General features: G+C 41.5%; 1 protein-coding gene across 1 annotated transcript in view; it reads left to right on the top strand.

Annotated features, from left to right (window-relative positions):
- The window catches only part of gpc4 (glypican 4), a 44333-nt gene that overhangs the window by 15072 nt on the left and 13114 nt on the right, over positions 1–16147 (top strand). The window lies entirely within an intron of this gene.

The raw sequence follows: 16147 nt of genomic DNA, 5'->3' as shown, positions 1-16147 counted from the left end.
AAGACCTGCACACTGGAGTCCCGGAGCTGGGAACACAAGGCAACAAAGAGAACGCTGGAGGAGCCGGCCCATGTCCGCAGAGAAAGAGAGGGGATTTGACTGGCAGAAAAGCTTTTTTTTTGCAGGGTCAAAGTGATTTTCCGGTGGAAGAGTTGGTCCACAAGGAATATTTGGATTTGACTGCATACATACATGCATTTTACAAACGTATGCCTGTCTCACCTTTATTCAATAAAGATTTTTTCACTAAAAGGCCCCACGTCAGTGTATTTTTAGCATTTGTGACCACAGCTAAACTTGACTCCATCCTTTGGTGGCCACAGCAAACGGCGAGAAATCCTGATCTGGCTTTGTGGTTTTCCATATTTTGAGCTGAGAGGAACGATTCCTCCCCACCTCCCTCAAATGAATTTCTCTGTTAACACATCCTGTTTGCAGGCTGTTAAAAGTTGGCTATTTCTCTTCCTCCACATCTGTCCCGACTAACATGTCAGCTCATGTTGTCCTGCTGTTCATACTCTAGCTGCTCCTCCAGGAGGTTTTGTTCTCTTCCCTTCTTTCCCTTCTTCATCCCTGGGTAAGGTTTTTTCTGCTCCTTTGTAATGTTCCTTACAGGTTCTTTCTTGCTTGGCCTCAACTAGCACACCTTGCTATAATCTGCATTGTTTTCATTGGGTTGTTTTTTTTTAGCTTTCAGAAAATGTGTTGATGTGAATATGAAGGGGATGTGCTTCCAACATAAACATCTCCTGAGGCATCAAACTCCCTATAATTATGATTTTTACTAATTGTATATTTTTCCTCCACTATTTCATAATAAAACATCAAAAACATTTAACTTACAGTCAGCATGGGTTAGTATGAGATTCTTGAATTCCTGACTAAAATTACCACAGTTTCAAAATTTCAAACAAATTTCTATCATTATCTAATTGCTTTTAGAAGAGCAATTCCTACTGCTTCTAGAAATAATAGTTACAGTTAGAATGTACATTTACAGATTAAACACATAGGCTTAAACGTAAACATCTGAAGTTGTCTTTCTTTCTTAGCCAGTCAGCAAACAGGCAATCCTGAGCAACAGGTGGGGGAGGGGCAGCTCTAGGCACTCGCCAATCTGGTATTCTCGCAGTATAACTTTGAGCAAAACTACTGTGGTGTCATGGACTTGATGCAATCTGCTGTGGTTCCTTTAGGTTAAAGATGTTTTAATCAATTTGGATAATAAACTTAATTTGACTACATTGTTTGATATCTAGGACCAGTGGACTGCATGTACTTTACTTGGAATCTGTATGATTTGACTGAATTGACTTTTAAAGGGCCTTGAGACGACATGTGTTGTGAATTGGAGCTGTATAAATAAACTGAATGGAATAATCATAAATATTTCATATGGATGTGTACGATTTGGTTTTATTTAAAAAGGCCACATTCTGGGGAGAACAGTATCTTCCCATAAATGTATGTACTTTGATGCATTTTGTTTTAAGATTCATGAAAATCTGGCGTAGCGCTGGTAGTGTAGGGGTTAGCGCACGACCACATAAAGAGGCTATAGTCCTCAAAGCGGCCGTCTCGGGTTCGAGTCCCGGCCCCGGCGACCTTTGCCGAATGTTTCCCCCTCTCTGCCCCTCCTTCCTGTCTACCTACTGTCAAAAATAAAGGCCTCTAGTGCTGAAAAAGAAAAGATTAATGAAAATCAGATGAAGGTTAGGGCTGATGGTTTGTTGCAGAAAATGAGGATAATTTAGGATAATTTCTGTGGGATTCAGAACGATTACCTCTATTAGAAAACTGCTGCTACATTTTATTGGTCATTTGTTTTAGTAATAAATAATGGATAATTCAGCAGATTGGGCCTCAGAAACGCTGAATGTCATTTTGGTCAGGGAAAACTCCATCGGTGCATCTAGAACAGTTCAGATCAGTTTATCCTTGAGGCTGTTTGTGGATACCTACTCCAACGCTTGATGTTGAGCAACGTGATCTCTTCAACAATCATGTCTGGCTGCTGTTGCTCTCTTGTGCATGGTAGTGTATTTTCCTGGTCCCTCTGATATTTGAGCTGCAGTTCGTCTCTTTTGTGTTGCTCACCTTGATTTTGGTGTCACTCAGCCAGCTGTGAAGAGTGTGGCAAAGAGCCACCGTCTATGATCTCAGACTGTCAAAGTGGAGTGTGAAGTCATGTCACCACATAGTTCCCGGGGATGTGTGGGGGTGTAGATGTAACACTACCGAGGTTAATTGATTTTTGCGAGAAGCCGCAGTCTGCTCCGTGTCTGTGTTGATGGTCATGATCATTGTCAGGAATTGTGCAGCTCATCATAGGCCTGTGTGGTTTGGGGGAGCGCAGTAAGGGAGCGACGCCAGGGACTCGTTCGGGTGTTTGGGCCGAAGCCTGAGTGCTGGCTGTAGGCCAGAGGAGCAGTAATTCTTGCTAATTACTCCCAAGGCCTGCATCAAGACTCCCACTGACAAGGCTCTCACTCACTCCATTCACATATCCAAAATGCAGTTATCCTAATATGTTTCCTAATATTTACTCAGTCCCTCTCTGCGGTGTTCATTCTTGGATTTATATTCTTATAAATTATAGGGTTCGAGATCAAAACCTCAGCATTTTGTCCAAAAGAAAAGAATGAAATGGGTCTTCAGCTGCTTCACATAGCTGAGTGAATTTTATGCCATGTGTTAAAAGCAGCTCGTCTGAACTTTGATTTTAAAGATGAGGGAGACGGCAGACGGCCTTCTGGCCTAGAGCCGACGAGTGAGAGCGGGTTGGAAAAAAAACACATGAAAGGATGAAATACTTTCTACAATGATCGGTCCAAATCTGCAAATCATTAGATACGTTTTTTTTTTTTTACTCCAATAAAATTAGTGTGGGAATGCGGGATTCTGTACTGGGTCTTGAAATGATCTGAATCTTCTGGGGAGCAAGTAGCTTTGATTTATCGACACATTGACAGCATGTCATCAGGAACGGACTGAGCCATCCATGGCTGAGGCCCCATCAGACCAGTGTAGCATAAGGTTTAGGCTTTCGAGGTCCATATTGACAGGCGGCGATGAGTGGTTCTCTTCCCACCGCCCCTGCTGGTGTCCAGTTTCGTAAAGCCTAACAGGTATATCAGAATCTTTCTTGCTCCTTTGTGGCTTTGAGCTTCCAGAAATCTGATCTTGTACCTGACCTCATTCTGCCTGGGGGGGGCTTTTGCAGGCCCTGTCCTGTTTCAACATCTGGTTAGACTCGGCTGCTTGTTTCCAAGCTTTGTGCTCCCTGTCTGTAGGTTGGGTTTGCTAACTTTATGTCAGACCCGTCATGAGAGATCCATTGATTCAGAATTTTGTGGTCGATTTCAGATTTCTGTATTGTTTGTTCAAATTTTGACCTGCCTATATCGATTTTGGCTACTATATTGAAACACCTAAACAGGATAATTAAATTTGTATTTTTCTTGCCTTCCTGCTGTAAGGGTTAATTATTCATATTGTGAGCAGAGCTGATATCGTGGCTCTGTATGACAGGAGCCGGCCTAAAAGCAGGTTTTACTATTTCAAAACAAAGGGAAATGATTAGGAGATGACATTTTAAACTAGCGTCCACATTTTCTATTTGGGATTATTGTGATTATCTCAGTTTTCAATACTAAAACAGCTACCTTTGTGTGTAATTTGTAGAGAATGTAGATTCTTTAATTCTGAGATTTCCAAAAAGCTGTCAACATTTTCAACACGCTTACTGGGAAATGCAGGTTAAAGGCTTTAATGGATAAAACAGTACAACTTTATTTTATTCTGAGCCTTCCCATTATCTCCTAAAGCTCTTGCTCTCTCTTGCTTTCTCAGTGTTAATGAGCTGCAGACATGTCTTGACATGTTGTAAAATGTACAGTTTCTTTAAACTTGTTTCTTCCATGTTCTGCGCTTTCTCTGACTTCATTTTTAAACACTGATACTAAAAAAATTGGTAACTGAGTATTCTTTAGTCAGTAACATCATTTACTCCATGAAGATGTCATCCATGCGAACTGGTATCACTTAATATTTTAAACTGTTCAATCAGTATTTAGCACAGTTGGTGCCGATAACATTACTGACTGTAAACATCAGTCTCTGTGTGCATGTCATAGAAAATATATTCTCGCAGCTTGAATTGACATTAAATGTGTTTTAGGAAATACTCTTGCTTCATTTTAAACTCCTTCCTGGTATTAAAAATAAATAAAATAAAACTACATTTGAGTCTTTGTTCTTCAGTGATATTGAAGATTGGTGCCAGTACAACCTTTTAGCGCGTATTAAGGGTAGTTAGGGCATCACTGGTTGGAAAAATATTCGATTTTCAAGTTTCTGACCAGTCGGTCACCAATCACAAACATGCCAAGTCACAATTATGCATTGCGTAGAGATGCACCCAATACTCATCACATTTTGTGGGGGAAGTTTCTCTTCAAACTATGGTATAGGTCAAGACATTTGTAATTATTTATTTAATAATTCTTATTTGGAGTTGGGGTTCTGTTTTACTCACTCGTATAACGAGTCCCCCAACAGTCCTTGGATATTTTTGTCCGTGAGGATCATGCAGAGCGCGAAGCACATTTTAAGAGGACCTATTTGTAAGCTCAACAGTAGGCCGTTTCTCTGACAGCAAAGCCGTGTTTATGCAGGGTCCCTTGGTAAAGCACTTGGCCTTAAGTAAAGAGTGTTTTTCATCTTCTCCTTTAAAGTCTGTTTTCATTTGTGTGCCATGAGTCAGTGGAAAGATGGAGGCCTGGTGTAGAGGAACAAGCCAGGAAGGTCTTTTGTGGCTCTGTTCTTTTCTCTCGCTCTCTTTCCGTCTCTCTTGTGATAATCATGCTTTACTGCAACTTGTTCTTCCAGTTTGTCTGTAAAATCTCTGCTAGTCTTTACAAATCATAAACATAACAGTCTTAGTCTCTTATACTTGCTTTCAAATGTGTACATACAAACACTAAGGATGTATTCACACCAGGAAAGTCCTTTAGTCTGCTTGTTTGGTCCGGACTAAAAGCAGACTTTATTTTTTGTCTGGTGCGGTTTGCTTTCACATTTTACTTTTTGCAAGTGAACAATTACTTGTTAACAAAGTCACGCGGGTGATGATCATTGCTCCCATTGTACAGAAATGACGGGAGCGGGACAGAGCACAGACCCGGAAATTTAGGAAAACAAATGTAGCTACAGTGGCTTAAGTCCAAAAAGATGTACGTTATCTGTAGTTGGTTCAGATCAGGGCCGGTTCGTATTCCGACCACAAGCGAACAGCACCAGAGTCCGTTTGGAAGTGGACCGAGATCACCTCAAAAAGTGGGTCTCGGTCCGGTTGTTTGGTCTGGACCAAAAGTGGCAGGTGTAAATACACCCTAAGACACGGCCTGAGTAAAGCATCATGGTTGTTAAACAAGCTGCAGGACAAACACTGCAGATTTGTGCCTCAAACACCAAGAACTGAGGAGAAAGAAAGGAAATAGTAAACAATATGTTTTATACCAGATGGAAATCTCCAGTTCCCACAATAGTAAAAAACAAATTCTGTAAAAGTGTTTGAGTGTATTGTGGGGTATATGCCCCTTAAAAAAAATCTGGTCTTTATATTTGATACTTGCTTAAAACTTGAATGCTAAGGCCTGTAAAACCAAGATTCTTATTGGGTGATTTATTTATCAGCAAACAGCTACAGGTCCTTCTCAAAATATTAGCATATTGTGATAAAGTTCATTATTTTCCATAATGTAATGATGAAAATTTAACATTCATATATTTTAGATTCATTGCACACTAACTGAAATATTTCAGGTCTTTTATTGTCTTAATACGGATGATTTTGGCATACAGCTCATGAAACCCAAAATTCCTATCTCACAAAATTAGCATATTTCATCCGACCAATAAAAGAAAAGTGTTTTTAATACAAAAAACGTCAACCTTCAAATAATCATGTACAGTTATGCACTCAATACTTGGTCGGGAATCCTTTTGCAGAAATGACTGCTTCAATGCGGCGTGGCATGGAGGCAATCAGCCTGTGGCACTGCTGAGGTCTTATGGAGGCCCAGGATGCTTCGATAGCGGCCTTTAGCTCATCCAGAGTGTTGGGTCTTGAGTCTCAACGTTCTCTTCACAATATCCCACAGATTCTCTATGGGGTTCAGGTCAGGAGAGTTGGCAGGCCAATTGAGCACAGTGATACCATGGTCAGTAAACCATTTACCAGTGGTTTTGGCACTGTGAGCAGGTGCCAGGTCGTGCTGAAAAATGAAATCTTCATCTCCATAAAGCTTTTCAGCAGATGGAAGCATGAAGTGCTCCAAAATCTCCTGATAGCTAGCTGCATTGACCCTGCCCTTGATAAAACACAGTGGACCAACACCAGCAGCTGACACGGCACCCCAGACCATCACTGACTGTGGGTACTTGACACTGGACTTCTGGCATTTTGGCATTTCCTTCTTCCCAGTCTTCCTCCAGACTCTGGCACCTTGATTTCCGAATGACATGCAGAATTTGCTTTCATCCGAAAAAAGTACTTTGGACCACTGAGAAACAGTCCAGTGCTGCTTCTCTGTAGCCCAGGTCAGGCGCTTCTACTGCTGTTTCAGGTTCAAAAGTGGCTTGACCTGGGGAATGCAGCACCTGTAGCCCATTTTCTGCACACGCCTGTGCATGGTGGCTCTGGATGTTTCTACTCCAGACTCAGTCCACTGCTTCCGCAGGTCCCACAAGGTCTGGAATCGGCCCTTCTCCACAATCTTCCTCAGGGTCCGGTCACCTCTTCTCGTTGTGCAGCGTTTTCTGCCACCCTTTTTCCTTCCCACAGACTTCCCACTGAGGTGCCTTGATACAGCACTCTGGGAACAGCCTATTCGTTCAGAAATTTCTTTCTGTGTCTTACCCTCTTGCTTGAGGATGTCAATAGTGGCCTTCTGGACAGCAGTCAGGTCGGCAGTCTTACCCATGATTGGGGTTTTGAGTGATGAACCAGGCTGGGAGTTTTAAGGCCTCAGGAATCTTTTGCAGGTGTTTAGAGTTAACTCGTTGATTCAGATGATTTGGTTCATAGCTCGTTTAGAGACCCTTTTAATGATATGCTAATTTTGTGAGATAGGAATTTTGGGTTTTCATGAGCTGTATGCCAAAATCATCCGTATTAAGACAATAAAAGACCTGAAATATTTCAGTTAGTGTGCAATGAATGTAAAATATATGAATGTTAAATTTTCATCATGACATTATGGAAAATAATGAACTTTATCACAATATGCTAATATTTTGAGAAGGACCTGTAGGTTACTAAAGGTTTGTGTGAAGCTTACTGCGGTTGCACTAAAGCCAGCCGACTGGCAGTGCACAGCAACAAATGGTCAAAATATTGTCGGGTCCCATTGCTCAACAACTTAATACCACAGAGACGTCAGCATCCAATATTACTTCCATAACTGCTGCCGCTGTGATGTCTAGATTCTCCTTCTGCGCATGTCGGTTGCTTTGCGGTGGTTAATAGTAGATTGAAGTCTGATTGCGGTCACATTTAATTAGTAGTTTGAACAACTACTCAAAAAAAAACCTAATTTCAGGAAAAAATCGAAATTGCACATCAAGACCTGCAGTTTGAAAGTCGCCTTGGTCACTCTGCTGCTTTCTTTGGCATCTCATTAGTGGCAGCGATTCTACTGAGTCTTAAATGTTTGAAAAGGTGTGGATTTTTCACTTACCATTTTCTAAGTCTGGAAGATAGGAAAACTGAATATGGGACAATTATTTTACTGTATCGCTTTTACCAATAATAATCAAAATTTCTAATTAAGAGCTTTGTACATAAGTATATAATTAGATGACTTCATTGCCTCATCAAAGCTGAAGTTTTTGTCCAACTTATTTTACCGAGATAATTCCTCACAGTTCCACACCTGTTTTTGGCCTCTGATCCTCCGGGATAATCCAGTTCGAATTTTCCACATCTAAGTGGTATAGATTTTAAAAAGAGCAGAGCTGCCAAAAAAGCTGTGTAATTTGTTTTATACTCAAATGATCAGATTGCTGTATAGGCTTCAGGAAAATCTAGAATTTTGAAAAATGTGTAAAAAGCCTGTTCTTGGTCTATCTTGATAAAGGTATCTGGCTCATACCCAGTGTGTATATTCAGTGTTCATCAGGAAATGAATGCAAAGATTAGCTCCAGAGCAAAGTTTCGGAATCTGGTTTCTGCCTTGTTAGAATACTTGGAAGCGAGCTGAAGCCATGACAAAGCAGTGACCTGGGAAGTGGTGTAGGCAGGGAGCTTTTGTGTCGGGAGACAAAGCCATCGATGCTGGGCCAGGACGGAGAGGGTGAATCGGGCAGAGCGAGAGGCCAGGGCAATGTTGTGGAATCTCCCCAGGGGCTTCTGAGTAAATGTTCATGGATGACGGCGCTGTGGAATTTCACAAATGGGGAGTTTTAATTGGCCTGAGGCCCCAACTTGTTTAGCAATCAGAAATGGACTCCGATGGCAGCAGGCTCAGATTTATGGATCCCAGTGTGTGCATTGTTTGCTAAATTGACTGGCCTTTAGAAAGGAATTCATACATAGGAGGAAAAGAGGGGAAGATTTGGCAGAGATTAACATTTTAATGTGATATTTCTTCACTCTGAAGTACTTGAGTCTAAAACGCCGTATACAATGCTGCAGAGCTTACCGAGTTCTGCTTCGTGACTTGTGGTACAAAACCAGACATATTTTCTTTAGGTATTGTGGAACTGAGATTTGTTTTATTTCGTGATTTATTTAAGGAAGCAGATATTACACAAAATTTAGTGGCAGGTCGTTGAACTAAGAATATTCACTCTTCTGAAGCAGGACTTCTTGACTCGTAAAGGGATCGTGGGCATTGTTCTGAGCAGCATAAATCTCTTATGTCATAAGCAGAGCTGGTGCTTTAAGAGCTCAGCACTACTGATGGGTTTCCTCCCTGCATTAACCTCTGACACATCTGGTGAATCATGACTCGTATCAGCATCAGAGCTGACTCACTATGGCAGCTTTCTGCTCAGCTGACTTCATGCAGCCTTTCCTGACAAAACTAAGAAGCATGTTTTAAATTTCAGGGGATTTTTAGATCCATAGTGGTGTCACCCCTAAAGCATGAAGCAGCCACTCTGGACAGAGTGGTTTAAGCAGCTGTTTAAGAGCTTAAACTGTTCATCACTGTGCAGTTAGGACAACTACCTAGCATGAAGAGCTGGCTTAAAGAGGTCGTCTTATGAAGTAGGGATGTCCTGATTACAGACACTCTGTTCCCATTAAAGATATAATATAGGAAGATGTTTTTTCCTATGGTTCCTTACATGAGAAATCCGTAGCTTTTCTATCTTGAGGGCAGATGCGACGTTCCATGTGTCAGAGAGTGTCCGCCGTATAACAGGAATTTCCTGTTAAATTGACATTTTAAGTTATTGTTTGCAGCATATCATGGCGATTAGCTCTCTTAGCTAAACCCAATACCCACTAAACATCAGTCTGTTTGTAATGCATAGTGAATAACTTAGTTTTCCTTTAAGGCTTGTACCATTTCCAAATCCAACATGTTCTATAAAACAACAACTTTCAGCCTTCCTGTTATCTTCTAAAAAGCTCACTCTCTCTCAGCCTGAATGTACAAGTCTGACCATATTGTAGAAATTAGTGATGCACAATATGAAATACCGCAAATTTTCTGCTTCTCATGGCCAATATCAATAAATTCATATTTTTATGTTCAATATAATCTTCATAGCTCGGTCAGCATGCTAAGCTGACCGGGCTTAACATCTGACGCCCATATGTCTGTGGTAAAACTTGCGTGCAGTCCGTTCTTGTGGATCAAGTTGTGGATGTGTGTGGCAAGGATATCCTTGAGGGCAGGCAGGGACACATCTGAGAAGAAGCGTCGACTCAGGATGGTGTAAAGTGGCTCCAAATGTGCTATCAACTTACGAAAACCCGGGTTCTCAACGACAGAAAAGGGCTGGTTGTCGAGTGCTATAAATTCCATCACTTTGTCGTTAATAGCTTAAGCTTTTTTATTGTCTCTTGAAAAGTTTTTACAGCTTTCAAATGCCTTCTGAATGGAGACATCTGCACTCTGTGTTGTTGTTTTAGCCTTAGAACCACTGGCTGCTGCTTCGTATTCCTTCCATGTTGCTTTGCCGCGATGACGATTTTTCAGGTGAGCTATTAGGTTTGTTGTGTTAAAACTTGAAGTCTTTGTTCCTCCTTTTGGTGAAGACATGTTTGTTCATTAATAGTCAGGAATGATGGTGCCAAGCCTGGGTCCTGCTAATTAGGCACGCACAACCACGCGTCTTGGCCTGCTTTGGGGCTGCTCTGCCTAAATAAAATTGGCCCTAGATTTTATTGATTTATCGGCTATTTTTATCAGAACATTTTATCTATCGGACATTAAAAAAAAATTCACCAAATCGGCCGATATTTTATCGTTCCCATAAATCTTGTGCATCCCTAGTAGAATTTATGATTTCCTTTTAAATGACTTACATCTCAGTGTGGTGAGAGACGGAGCAGATCTGTAAACATGATGCATTTAAGTCACCTGAAATCTCTCCACAACCAGATCTATAGAGGCCCAGAAGGAGAAAGGCACTACTGCTTCACTGGGCTTATTTAAGCTACTAATATATCAGTGTTCTTTCTCCCCACAGAGGAGTCAGGTGGCTTTGGGTAACTTTTTATTCCCCAATAAATGAAAACTTTATTTGAAAGCTGTTTTTTGTATTTTTGTCCAGGTTATCTTTGTTTGGTATGAAAATAGTCAGATCCGAATCCCTTAAGTGCTACAAAAAGACGAGAACGGAACAAATCTGTAGTCTATCGAAGTTTAATCTAAGTTTACTCTGTCAAATTACAGCTTCTGGAGCTGCAACCAGCCTGTTCCGGTGCAGCTTTAATGGAAGACATAGATGAGAAAATAGTATAAGATAAACCACTTGTCTATAGCTGGATTATAAAAGCTTTTTACAGGGTGCACTTGTATGTAAGTGTAATACTGTAGCTCAGTGTCAGGTAATTGACCTCTATTGTGTTCTTGATCAGCAGTTTCATAGTTTCTGGCTTCTTTAACATCAGACTGTTTGTAATTTTGTGTAATGCACTGATTAAATCAAGGAATCCTAGTCAGGGAGAATCTATTTTCTAACCTTTTTCTATGGAAGTTAACATGGAGATTCGTAGATTAGACTTTTAAATGATTCTTATCAAGAATGTATCTGATTTCCTTTCGCTATTTTTCCGTTGATGTAATTTTGTTTAAACTATAGACATGTTTTGAGAGCACTTTTGTTCCCGAGTCGTGACTTGGTGGGTGCCTTGCTCCAAATGCTGTTTACTCCGCCCTGTGATGATGGCTCGTCTGCATAAACACTGGATTGTCCTGAAGCTAAACATTATTCTTGACCTAAACAGGTTCACAAGAACTTTTCAGCTGCCTGGCCTGTCTTTGCAGGTCCTCTGCACTGACTATTCCTTAGGTCACCTGTAAATAAACCTACACAAAACTCAAACAATCACTAAAAGAGCAACGTGAGTCATTTAGTCAAAGTTTGGGAAAACTAAGCAGAGGCAAAGTGAACCTCTTAGCAGGACAAATGGGAAACAGCAATGGGCGTTTACATGCCATTTTATTAAAGCACATCCTTCAGCTTCAGGAGTTCCCCTCCCAGCACATCTCATGTCTTTTGGACTTTTTTCTATGCACTGAGACCTAAAAAATAAATATTTTGTTCTAGCTGAAACAGCTGGACTCGTATCATATAAGAGTAGGTGGATATTTAGCCCTGCCCTGATTATTATCATATGAACAACAGTGTTTAGTAATAGTCTTGCTCTGCGGCATAATGTTACTGAAGGTTTTCGTCCTTTGCTGTCATTCAGCTACATAATCTCAGAGTGAGCAGAAACACGAATGGCAGATCATATATTTGACTCTTTAAAAGAGTCTAGGCTGGTTTTCCAGTTCTTTAGAATCACTCTATATTTTAGTGAAGCTAATGTTATGATGCTTGGTTGACTCCAGAGATCAGCGTGTTATCTAGATGGGTGCACTTAGCAGGACTGAAACTGCCTCTGATGGCGTTAAGCAACAGTCTGCGGTTGTAATGAGCAGCAGTGTGCCCCTTTGTCCTGTAAATTAAAACTGCTCTTACCAAGGTAAAGGACTTCTTGTAGTGGGGTTAGAGTGCAATAAAAGTAGTTTTTACTGCCTCACTGCAAAAATCAGCAGCATGAAACAAGGTACAAGTGTTTGATTCCATTTGTTTTGCTTCCCAAAATAGGAAAACAGCTTTTCCTGTTTTCTGTTTTGTTGTTTAATTAAACACAAAGACAAACCAAAAAAATTCTTTTCCAAGAAATTAAAAGTTGCTAAAAGCCAAATTAGTTTAAGTTGATTTCTGACAAAAAAAACAAAACACAGATTTAGTTTTCTTTAAAGGATGCTTTCGCAGAATTGTTTGTTGCAGGTATTTACCGATAACTTGATCAGAGAGAAATGGAGAAATGCTTTCAACAGAGTAATCTGTAAAAAGACTTTTTAAATGGCAGATGAAAGCAACTGTGTTTTTTACAGCTGAAAAGGGGAGATTTGTAAGCGTGCAGCAACATGAAAGATAATTTTTCTGAATAAAATATGCGCCTCATGCCATTGTGGTTTCACCTTATACTCCTTCAGTTTGCCTGGTGACGAAAAGCTAATAAATATTCTCACAAAGGATGTCACGCACATCAAATCTCCACACCTGAGAGGGAGACGGCGTCCGCCTCTCCGCCGCCATGGGCTTAGTGTTTCTGAATCTGTGCGACAGGATATGGAGCAGAGAAGAAAGTTGCTCAACGTATGGCAGCTATCATTTAACCCTCCCATCGATAATTTCCCTCAGAAGAAGGAGAGGAAGAGGAGCAGAATGTTGTGGCTGCAGGTTTCTAAAACTCTGGCAGCAGTCCTCCTTCACATGCTACAGCAGGGAGCTTCATTATAATTGCTGATTATGTCTACCTCTTCATTCCTGAGCTGCTCTAGATGCTTAAAACGTTGAAGATGTTTTCAGCTTTCAGACAATTCAAAGCGACTTCATGTGTTGTTGTTTTATTTTAAATAAAATTACACCATCTTCTGTCTCAGATGACCTTGTTTTGAGTTGACGTATGTAACCCAAACCGTTCCGCTTGTGGTGAATCATTGAATATTTATGTTTGTGTGTAAACTAGGAGAGGTAGGCTTTAATGGCCGCCCAACGCTAAACAATGGCTGAGTCACTGAGGCGACCTGATTTCTTCAGCCCCATGACTTACTCGTACTTACAGAACTGATGCTTTGCAAAAGTATTCATACCACTATATGTTCTCTGTTGGTCAGTCACATAAAATCCCATTAAAATAAACTGAAGGTCTGTATAAGTACGCCGAAATCCTTGACAGACTTCGTCGTCTGCTTGGAGCACTCGGTTGCTAGAAGTCCCTATTTTTATATGTTTTGCATGTGTCTGCAAAGTTTATGGCCTTTAATTGCCGGTTTGTGTGTGTACATGTGTGGATCCTCGCAGCATGTGTGTTGGCGGAGTTGTTATTGGAGTGATTGAAGCCCGAATTACCTTGTGCAGTGGATGTGCCGGCTGTCAGACTGGGACGGTGGAGTAGAGGGGGGGTCAGAGGACACAACCTTTCTCAGAGGAGTTGCTGTTAACCCCTGACCTTGCTGGTTAAGCCTGCTGGGTGGTGGCAGAGGTGGGAAGGGGGTGCACTATGAGGTCTGTCTGGTTTGGGGGCATATGATGGCAGCAGAGGGGGGTGGTGAGGTGTCTAATCTGGTTTTTGTCTGTGAGGCCGTATCACCTTTACCCCCTCCTCCCTCTCCAAGGACGCACTTTGAACGACAGGGCAATGTCAAAGGGAAGTGACTTATTTTATTAGCCGTTTAAAGACGACCCACCCCCCAACAAAGGAGAGGCAGAGGAGCAGCACAGAGCGGATGAATGTCATGACACACAGTCACATGTTTGTTTACAAGATGCTGCCCTCTTGTTTGCAGCACCATAAATGGCACTTTTCCTCTTCTAAGTGACACTTGAACAATGCTATGGCACTTTGTCTCGTTAGTTCTTAAATTACTGGGGAAACTGGAGGGCTGAGAGGCCCCTGAAGGGATCTCTGTAACTGAGAGCCAGTTCAGACATCACACAAGACTATTCATGTCCGAGGCGGCTGAGAAGAACTGATGCATTAACCAAAAAAGGGCTCTGAGGCCAAAGTGTCAGCGTGGTTTTCTCTTTCTGAGGACCTGGTATTATTTCATTACCCATCAACTCTCAGAAACAATGCTTTAACAAAGTTACTTTATATTAGAGTCTTAGCTGAATCCTTTGAGGTAAAACTGTGACATTTGTGCAGACATTCCTCTGAAATACTGACCATCCCAACTTTTATTTGTGTACCTTGGTAACTAGGGTTTTTTTCCACATGGACATAAGCTTCAGATTGTACGCCTTTGCTGTGGGCAAACAGGGGGCCCTGCAAGAGGAGAGACCGGCTGGCTGTTTCACCTAAAACTTAAGTCTGTGTGTCCCTGCACCTCCAATCAAGAGTGCACAAAGAGCCGTGTGTTAATGTGCGAACATGTTTTGGTAGGCGCTGTGTGTGTGTGGTGTGTGTGTGTGTGTGTGTGTGTGTGTGTGTGTGTGTGTGTGTGTGTGTGGTGTGTGTGTGTGTGTGTGTGTGTGTGTGTGTGTGTGTGTGTGGGTGTGGGCGCGCGCGCACCGGGAGGAGTCACGTAGAACGGCTGATGGTTGGAAGCAGAGAGATGGGTCTGAGGAGAGAATTGAGAGGGTTGGAGTGACTGGAGGCTTTTTTGGATTTGATCCCAGACGGAGAAGTCCAGTTTATGGCGCCATGGTGCATCCCTCCTTCCACTGCACTGTTTGGATGATTGTACTGCTGGGAGTTGTTTAATACCCTAGAAGGTGGTATTAAAGGAAAACCAGATAAACGTGATGTATTTGGTTTCTTCAGCATTAAATTATTGTACAGGACCTTGCAAAAATTCTCCTTTTAATTTATTTGCCTGTTTTCAGCTTCCAACCAAAGACTTCAGTAAGTGGAAGGAAATGTTTCAGCATTTTTCTACAAATACAAATCTGAAAAGCTTGGCATGTTTTTATCCCCCTTTATGCTGATACACAAGTGGACATGAGTGTGTAACTTAATCTGAGTCTGAAGGCCTCAGAGGTTTGATGGAGAACATCGTGATAAAACAGCTGACAAACTGGGTAGGAAAAGCGTTAATCAAGAGCCCAATAACCAAGAGCCCCATGGTGACTCTGGAGGAGCTGCAGAAATCCACAGCTCGCCCAGGAAACGCATTGCTTGCAACCGACTCTACACACTTCAATTTCATTTCTTCAAAACATATAGGCTCCGACTAGAGGGTCTGTTGACGGACCCCTAGACTCGCAGGATCAAATATTCACGCAAGAAGGGTGTGTCGTATAAAACTGTTCTGTTCTCTACGTCGACGATCAGTTGCTCGTCTTCCACCTTGGATATTAACCAGCCGAAACGATTTGCAAACCAAAGCGATAGGAAATGTTTACGTCACTATTTGATCTTTTTAGTTTGTGTCTTCTCCAATGTAGATGTTTTTTGGATTGTATGCCCAATTGGATCCAGAGTGTTTCGGGGGCCAGATGAGACCAACGTTATACTTTTCTTCCTACATGCAAAACTATCACTACACATCACATACCTAAGGTAAAACATGGTGGTGGCAGCATGTATGCTGTGGGGAGGCTTTTCTTCAACAGGTACAAGGACACTGGACCGATGGGAAGATGGATGATGCTACAGGGCGATCAACAATAAAACCTGTTTTAAAACCTGTGGAAAAACAGCTCTTTCTATTCTTACTGAACACAAATACGTTCCACATTTTTCACATTTCTAACTGTAAAACATATTTAAAAACCGTAATTTTCTTTCTGCTTCAGAATTATGCCCTACTTTGTGTTGGTCTATTACATCAAATCCCAGTAAAGTACAGTGTGACAGAGGTCTAAGGCCTATGATTACTTTTGTAAGGCATCGTATAGGCTTATC

This window comes from Girardinichthys multiradiatus, chromosome 23, assembly GCF_021462225.1.
Source record: "Girardinichthys multiradiatus isolate DD_20200921_A chromosome 23, DD_fGirMul_XY1, whole genome shotgun sequence".
NCBI lineage: Eukaryota > Metazoa > Chordata > Actinopteri > Cyprinodontiformes > Goodeidae > Girardinichthys > Girardinichthys multiradiatus.
Note: the sequence above shows the minus strand (reverse complement) of the source record. Positions and strands in the feature narration are given on the sequence as shown.